Source organism: Saimiri boliviensis, chromosome 10 (genome assembly GCF_048565385.1).
Source record: "Saimiri boliviensis isolate mSaiBol1 chromosome 10, mSaiBol1.pri, whole genome shotgun sequence".
Classification (NCBI taxonomy): domain Eukaryota; kingdom Metazoa; phylum Chordata; class Mammalia; order Primates; family Cebidae; genus Saimiri; species Saimiri boliviensis.
The window spans coordinates 119,945,293-119,954,109 of NC_133458.1; the positions used below are offsets into that span (position 1 = coordinate 119,945,293).

Sequence of the window (8,817 nt, forward strand, 5' to 3'; positions counted from 1 at the left end):
TCTTCGTTTTCCTTCTTCTAACTCTTAACCTATTTTCCCAACATTTTTTAATGATTCGGAAGAGATAAAATGATTTTATAGTTAATACCCATATACCCACCATCTGCCTCCTGCAATTAACCTTTCTCTGTACTTGCTTTCTTACAGAATTATTCATGTAGCCGTCCCTCTGTTCAATCATCAACCCATCTTATTTTATTTTATTTATTTATTTATTTTGAAACATAATCTTGCTCTGTTGCCCTCGCTGGAATGCAGTGGCACGATCTCGGCTCACTCCCTACCTCAGCCTCCCAAGTAGCTGGGATTACAGGCACCCGCCACCACACCCAGCTAATTTTTGTATTTTTGGTAGAGATGGGGTTTCATCATGTTGGTCAGCTGGTCATGAACTCCTGACCTCAAGTAATCCGCCCGCCTCGGCCTTCCAAAGTGCTAGGATTACAGGCATGAGCCACCACACCCAGCCCCATCTTATTTTTTTGATATATTTCAAAGGGAGCAACAAACATCTATATGCTTCACCCCTAAACATTTTAGTGTGCATATTATTAACCAGAGTTCAATATTTGGTTACATAAAGTTCTTTTTTGTTTAGTGAGGTAAAACTGACATACAACAAAGTACACATACCTTAAGGGTACCATTCAATGATTTTTTTGATTAATGGAAACATTTGTGTAACACAGATCTTTATCAGGACACAGAATATTACTATCATTTCAGAAAGTTTCCTCACATCCCATCTCTCATCCCAATAATGTCAGGGACAACTACTATTCTGATTTTTTCCCCACTATAAATTAGTTTTGCCTATTTTAGCACTTAATATAAATGAAATCTCTCTCTCTCTCTCTCTCTCTCTCTCTCTATATATATATATATATATATATATATATATATATATATATATTTCTGAATAGGTGCTAGTTGCCAAGAGGAGTCTTTCTTTTATTTCTCTCTAAACTGTGTCCCCTACCTTCCCTCCTCTTTGCTCAGCAAAAAGAATGGGTTTTGGAATCAGACTCTGTATGTATGTTTTTAGTATCAATTTATATATATGTATATATATACACAAGACAGAGTCCTGCTGTGTCACCCAGGTAGGAGTGCAGTGGCACAATCTTGGCTCACTGCAATCTCTGCCTCCTGAATTCAAGAGATTCTCCTGACCTATTCTCCTGCATAGCTGGGGTTATAGGCATGTGCCACCACGGCAGGCTAATTTTTGTATTTTTACTAGAGATGGGGTTTCCCCATGTTGGTTTTAAACTCCTGGCCTCAAGTGATATACCCACCTTGGCCTCCCAAAGTTCTGGGATTACAGGCCTGAGCCACCACTCCCGGCCTACACACAGTATATGCTTTTATATGCCTTCTTTCACTCAGCATGTTTTCGCGATTCATCCAAACTGTTACATGTACTGGAATTTGTTTCTTTATATTGTTGAGTAGTATTCTATTATATGAGTATGCCTTAGTCTGTTTAGCAATCAAACCTGCTATGAAGGTTTTTGTGCAAGTCTCTATGTAGAAATGCTTTCATAACTCTTGGCTATCTACCTAGGAGAAGAACTGCTGGGTCATAGGGCAGGTGGGTGTTTAGTCACATAAAAAATTGTCAGACCTTTTCACAAAGTGGTTGCGCCACCAATGGTGCATGAGAGTTCAGGTTGTCCTGTGTTCTCCCAACATTTAGTGTTATGTGTCTTTATTTTAGCATTAATGTGGGAAGTAATATCATGTTGTAGCTTTAATTTGCATTTCCCTAATGATTAACAATGTTGAGCATCTTTTAGAGTGGTTATGGGCCATTTATGTATCTTCCTTAATGAACTGTGTTAAAGCCAATCCAAATTGTTGTTGCTGTTTTTTAATTTTTGAGATATAGGAGCTCTTTACCTAACCTAGATATGAATTCCATGTCATATGTTTTGGAAATATTTTCTATCTGTCTATGGGTTGCTTCCGTATTCAAATGTGACCTGTATTTTGATCTGTGTTTCCTTTGGCTTTGGCCTCCTCAGTCATTTTCCTGCCTCCTCAGTACAGTGAAAAGCTGCCATGCGCTCACTTGCCCATAATAACGATTAGCTTGTTCCTACCTGATTTTCTGGAGATGTGGGAAGAGACAGGAAGATGCTTAGGTGATGGTCTGTGGGTCTGGAGTGGTCTCAGTGGGCTTGATAGGCCTCCAGGTCTCATCTTCAGCACTTTGGAAGCATATCTGTGCTCAACAGCTTTTTGAAGGTGGAAATGTTAGACTGTGATGAGCTCTAGAGACAGCAGAGCTGTGCTCCAGGTCTTTTGGTGAATTTGATTCTGGTGTCTCATTTCTGAATAGGTGCCAGTTGCCAAGAGGAGTCTTTCTTTTATTTCCTTCTAAACTGTGTCCCCTACCTTCCCTCCTCTTTGCTCAGCAAAGAGAATGGGCTTTGGAATCAGACTCTGTATGTATGTTTTTAGTACAAATTTATAATATGTAAGTATTTTTTCTAGTTATATGGTAATATAAGCTCATTATCAAACATTTGGATAATACGTATATAGTTTTAGAAAACATATATACTCTCCCAAGTCTTGACTGTGATGGCAACTATGCAACTATATGCAATGGTCAAAACTCAGCACTGTACATTGAAAGATAAATTTTATTGTATATAAATTGTATTTCAATAAACCTGACTTTAAAAAATGTTCCTTTAAAACAAATTCTTAATTTCTTCATTGATTTTAGACTAGTCCTTCCAGCTCCTCTCAAGCTTTCTTTTCCAATTTATCTCTTTTCTACACTATTGAGGCTTTTTACCTTCGTGATGCTGTTTTGAAAGCTTGTTTAGCTCTCCTGTAAATTGTCATACTGGATTCTTTGTTCCCATTCTCCCAACTTTGCTGCATATTTTATTCCCTTGAATTGACACTCTGTTGAGCTAGCCTCAGCTGCGCTTAACAAACAAAATGTATGGCTGTTTCACTTGCTGTTTTTGTGCCAGTAGAGGTCTGATCAAGGCAACTAATTGTAGTGAGCAAGATAAGAGAAAAGCTGATCCTGAGTCCTTGTGTCGTGGTTAAACAGAACTCCTTTAAAATCTTCTAGGTTGTTGCTTCTACAACGAACATAGGACTTGGAACAATTTTTATGTTCAAAAATAAGTGTAACACAAGCCCACAGTGGAACCTGTTATAGCTATTTGTTGCAATTCCTTTAAAAGATGTTCAGCTATTTGAGGATATATGCTGATCACATGCCCTGAATTTTCCAGGACAGTCTGCATTTCAAATATTTCATGCCAAGTTCTCTCTAAGACACTCATATTCAGTATAACAGGCAAAGTATCTTAATTTGGGTTCATAAAATATAGTTGATAGATTAACAAATTAAATCTATTCATTTGTTCTTTATCTATTTTTCCATTCTGCAAGTATTTTATTAGCATCTACTACTAAGTGCCAGGCTCTGTAGTGGGCTCTGGAGAGAGATAAATAAAATTACTCTTGAGAAGCTAATGTTGGGGATAGATAGACATGCTAAGAAATGAGTTCAGTTCCTCCAGGGCATGACTGTACACAGGAAAAGCCCAAATATAGGGCAATTCCTGTACAATAGACTGCATTGAGAAAACTTTTCAACTTCATTGTGTATCTATATATTTTAATCACATAAGTAATATAAACTGGTTTTCTAACACTAGTATTAGGAAGATCTCATTAGGCAACTATCTATAAAAATATTGAGTATTTACATAAATGTATTATATATACATATACATTTTTTTCACATGAGAAATTGCACTGTATTCTCAGTGCTTTCGCTGGCATAGCTTTTGGTTAGAAATCTTCCTCTGACTAGCTTGACAACATTGCAATTACTCTCATTAACAGCTGGTATGTACTGAGTTCTGCCAAATGTCAGGTAATTTGCACACACCCTTTCCAATGCTCGTACAATTCAGTGGAGCAGCCATCATTATCTGCATTTTATAGACTAGGTGGAGGTGGGTGTTAGAGAAGGTGAGTGACCTGCCTGGAGCCACCAGCCCACTGGCGGTGGCAGGCAATCCAATCTGCATCTGCCTGACTGAAAGCAGTGTGCTCTTCTGCTCTTCTCTAAACCATACAGCACTCATTGTTGGCATGCTTTTAACTCTGTATCTGGCATGCATTTATTTAAATCTCTGTGGCCACCGGAAAAGAAAGTGAGAAAGAGGGAAGTAATTAGGATGCAGTTACTGCCAAAGCAACCCTTGTAATCCAATATTCTTGTTGTAGCCAGAGTGCTTCCTTTAAATGCCAATTGGGCCATGTCTCTCCACTGCTCTGAACTTTTCCAGTGCTCCTATCAGTTTTAGGCACACCAGCCCATTCTTATTTATCCAGCCCCAGGTAGTTGTAGTCTCACCTGGAGCCACCCTAGCCACGCAGGGCTCTTTTCTTCTTTTTTCTCCCTCCTACATGCTCTCTCCCATCCCCAGGCCTTGCTCACACTTCCTTTTGCCTGGAATACTCCCAGACACCCTCCCATCTTCTCACTCATCCATTTAACTCTGCCTCTGGCTCTCAGCACCCTGTGGCCCCCTTTAGAAAGCCTGTCCCTCCTGCACCAACCCTCCTCACATATCCTCACATATGCACCTGCATCCCTCTTCATGTTGTAATTTACAGATAGATGCAATCAGATTCTCTGACAGCATCTCCTCCAGTTCTAGGAAGACAGAAGACAGGGACTCTGCAGCTTTTGCTCACCTTATTCCAGGCCTTAGCACTGTTTGGGCAAAGGGTAGCACTCAAAAATAATTGTTGAAGGAATGAATCCTTCAGATCTCAATCTTTCCTCTCACCCCCTCTAGGTTTGGACCCCCTGTTTTACTCTCACAGGACCCTGAACTTTTTATCTCTAGTCCAGTGGTTACATACCTATCTGATTATTTGCTTATGTGTCTCCTCTCCTGAGTGTCCCATGGAGGCAGGGCCTGTGTTTACTTTCCTCACCGTTTGAACTGAGCACAGTGCCAGCAGAAAGCATACCCTCAATAAATGTTTGCTGAATGGATGAGCTTGGGACCAAGTGAATTAAAAAGGAGTGAATGAGAAGTCGGAGTGTAAATGTTACAAAAACTGGCTCACTATCTAGTAATTCAAACAGTATAAATTAATCATCTAGTAATATTATTAGCAATTTCTAAGCTGAATAAAACATGATGGCTACAAACAATGCCTACTAGATCTCCTTCCTATGATAGAATAAGCTCTCTGACCATGAAGGTAAGTTACTTCTGTTCTAGGCAAAAGCTGGTTTTCCATGAGAAGTTTAAGTTTCTGGAGTTCTCCCTTGCAGAACCCCTTCCCAGGCCCTGGGAGGGATCTCTGCAGTGTGTACATTGGGTCAGATGTTTTCACAAAATTGGCAAAAGGGATTTTAAATCACAATTACTTGAGGCCTCTGACTTCCCTTTTGTCATCTTGTCAGGGGGATGAGAGTAGCCAAGGGCATCCTGGGGCTCTGGCTAATGGGGAGTTGAGTTGGGGATGTCTTTAGTTTGACTTTAGTGGGATATATTTATGTGATTAAGAGACACTTCTTTGTATAGTTAAGTCATTTCTTTTTTGTCATTAGTTATCATTCATTTATTATAAAAGAGAGATAGGGAAATTATTTACGTGATGAAAGATTTCAGAACTTCAGTGTAATGGGCAGCTTCATGTTGATGCCATTTCAACAGTGACTTATTTCAGTCTATGTACTTTCCAAGAATGTCACCATCTCTAAATAGGAAATAATCCTTGTCATCTAGAATATCTAGGCACTTTGGTGCCTCCACATTCTGGGAGAAGAACTTTATCTCCAACTTTCACGCTAACTGGTTGAATCTCTCCACCCTTTCCTTTAGAACCCCATCCAACAGCGACTACTGTTGCTTGTCGTATTTTTCCTTGAGATTTTTCTGGAAGCATAATGCCTCTGTGGTTGCAGTTTCAGCAGTACTCCTTTCAACTGATACTTGGTCAAAGAGTGGAAGAAATTTTCTAAACGCTTGTACCGCCATGACTCCTTCCACCTCAGACTTGTACTCTGCTTTGGCACACAGACTGCAAGGAGAGACCCACGGTCCAGCCCTCACAATGCATGAAAATACCACCCAGTGCGCCTAGTTAAGTCATTTCTAGTAGTCCTATTATCAGAATGGCTTCTGGGAAAACCCCTGCTTTCCACTGTGACAACTCACCTGGTATTGTGACACAAGGTGATGGCCAGTATCAACAAGGATTCTTCTGAATCACATGCTTTGGAGCTGTAGGTGTGGGGTTGTTGGTGGTAGTTTCTCTATTATCCCTGTACTTCCCGATTTCATCTGAAAATGACCTTTTGACCTTCACATCCCCAGTCCATCCAACAGAAATGTCAGCCTCCGATTCCCTGCCTTATCATTTCTTTCAGGTATTATCTGAAATGCCTGGAGGGACTTGTCCTGTGGATGACAGGGGCACACACGCTTTGCTTGTGGCATCAGCACAATCTCCATGGCAGAGCCATCTCGCTGGCACCTTCCATGTCTGTCACCCCTCCTTGCTTCCTGTCCTTCTGATATGACTTGTGGAATATGACTCTTGGAACCCGTAGGCCAAAAGCCTTGCTGCTCTCTCGTCAAGATTCAAAACGAACCTTCAAAATTGTGCCCTAAAAGACATTATAGTAATAAAAGGAAGACAACAGTAAGAAGGAGGCAGAGAGAGAAGAAAGAAGGAAGAATATTAAGCACGGGGTTTAAGAAGATTAAGGAAAGTGATAATGTTGGTAGTAGATGGATGGTTGAGAAAGATGCAGAAAAGAAAGCAAATCTGAGCTCTTCCTTTGCTAGCTATGCATGTGTGGATTCCGGTTACAATAGGACATTAATGGGAATCCTTATGCGGAGTTGGTTTCATGTCAGGTGCCAAGGTAAGGACATCGCACACATCATCTCTCACCTGGATCACGGTAGTCGTTTTCTAACTGGTTTCCTTATCTCTACCCTTACCCTCCTAAGTGTATTCTCAACCCAGCAGCCAGAGAGATCCTATTAAAATGTGTGTCATGCCATGCCACTCCTCTGCTCAGAACCCTCCAGTCTCCTACTCTCTGACCTCCTTTTCCTCTACTCTGATCCACCCTCAGTTGGCTCCAGCCACACACTTTCCTCAAACATTCAGGATTGCTCCTCCCTCAGGGCCTCTGCATAGACTGTTCCCTCTGTCTGGAAGGCTGTCCCTCTGGCGTCTATCACTTGCATGTCCATAGAGTCACCTTCTCACTCAGGTTCTTGGTCACTCCATCTAAAATGAAAGCATGGCCTGGTGCAGTGGCTCACGCCTGTAATCCCAGCACTTTTGGGAGGCTGAGATGGATGGATCACCTGAGGTCAGGAGTTCAAGACTAGCCTGGCCAACATGGAGAAACCCTGTCTCTATTAAAAAGTACAAAAATTAGCTGGGTGTAGTGGTGGGTGCCTATAATCCCAGCTACTCGGGAGGCTGAGGCAGGAGAATTGCTTGACTCTGGAAGGCGGAGGTTGCGGTGACCTGAGTCGCTCCAGTGCACTCCAGCCTGGGTGACAGAGTGAGACTCTGTCTCAAAAATAAATAAATTAAATTAAATTTAAACTTAAAATTAAAGGAGAGCCCTCCCCAATGTTGCCTAGATCTTTCCCTTCTAACATGATATATAATTATATATAACTAAATATATACATGATATGTATTTATTTTTGTTGTCTATCTTTTTCCACTGGAATGTAAGCTCTAGGGCAAAGCTTTGTTTGCCCACTGCTGTATCCCCTGTTCAAGGATAGTGCCTGGTACATAGTAACAGTATACTAAATATTTGTTCAACAAATGACCTCATGAGGTAGGTACTATTATTACTTCGAGACGGAGTCTTGCTCTGTCGCCAGGCTGGAGTGCAGCAGCACGATCTTAGCTCACTGCAACCTCCGCCTCCCCAGTCCAAGTGAATCTCCTACCTCAGCCTCCAGAGTAGCTAGGATTACAGGTGCCTGCCACCATGCCTGGCTAATTTTTTTTTTTTTTTTTTGTATTTTTAGTATAGACAGGGTTTTGCCATCTTGGGTAGGCTGGTCTTGAACTCCTGACCTCAGGTGATCCACTGCCTCGGCTTCCCAAAGTGCTGGGATTACAGGCATAAGCTACCATGCCCAGCTGGTGCTATAATTAAGCACATTCTATAGATGATAAAATTTGGGCTTACAGGTGTAAAGTAACTTGCCCAAGATCATATGGTTAAGTGAAAGAGCAAACATTGAACTCAGCTGCAGCTGTTTTTTAAAGTCTGTGCTCATAAACACCTCACTGTCACGTGGTCTTCCTCTTGCTACAAGCCGCTGAGCTTAGCATAAGGAAATAGCATTTCTCACATCAGTCTTTCTTTATGGTTAACCAGACCACTGGATCTTCAGGTGGCCTTCCTGAGTTGCAGTCTGAGTGTTTGTTGACAGAAAGGGATAAAGAACAAAGTCATAATGCATGTGCTATATGAGGAAGTGAAAGAACAACTTTACATCCATTTGGTTAAGAATAGGAATATGAACTTATGAGGTCAACCTCACCTGGGGTTTCTGGTGTGGGATCACCCATAAGCAAACATGAGCACTGGCAGAGAGGGACACCAAAACAATCAGAATAACATTACCTGGGTCATAGTTAGCTATCTGATATTTTCAAAAACATAGAAAAGGTGTCACTGTAGGAAAAACCAGAACTTTGCTGGGCTTCCTTACAGGCATGTGTGTGATGGCATTGTTCCCTGTGTTCAATTACATATGG

The 8,817-nt window shown here is 41.2% G+C and overlaps 1 protein-coding gene across 1 annotated transcript in view; it reads right to left on the bottom strand.

Moving 5' to 3' along the window:
• The window catches only part of SEPTIN7 (septin 7), a 162,839-nt gene extending 154,657 nt beyond the window's left edge, over positions 1-8,182 (bottom strand). The window contains exon 1 of the mRNA XM_074379828.1: positions 8,179-8,182. The gene's annotated coding sequence lies outside the window, so the exon portion shown is untranslated. The remainder of the gene's footprint in view (positions 1-8,178) is intronic.
• Positions 8,183-8,817: the final 635 nt, after the last annotated feature.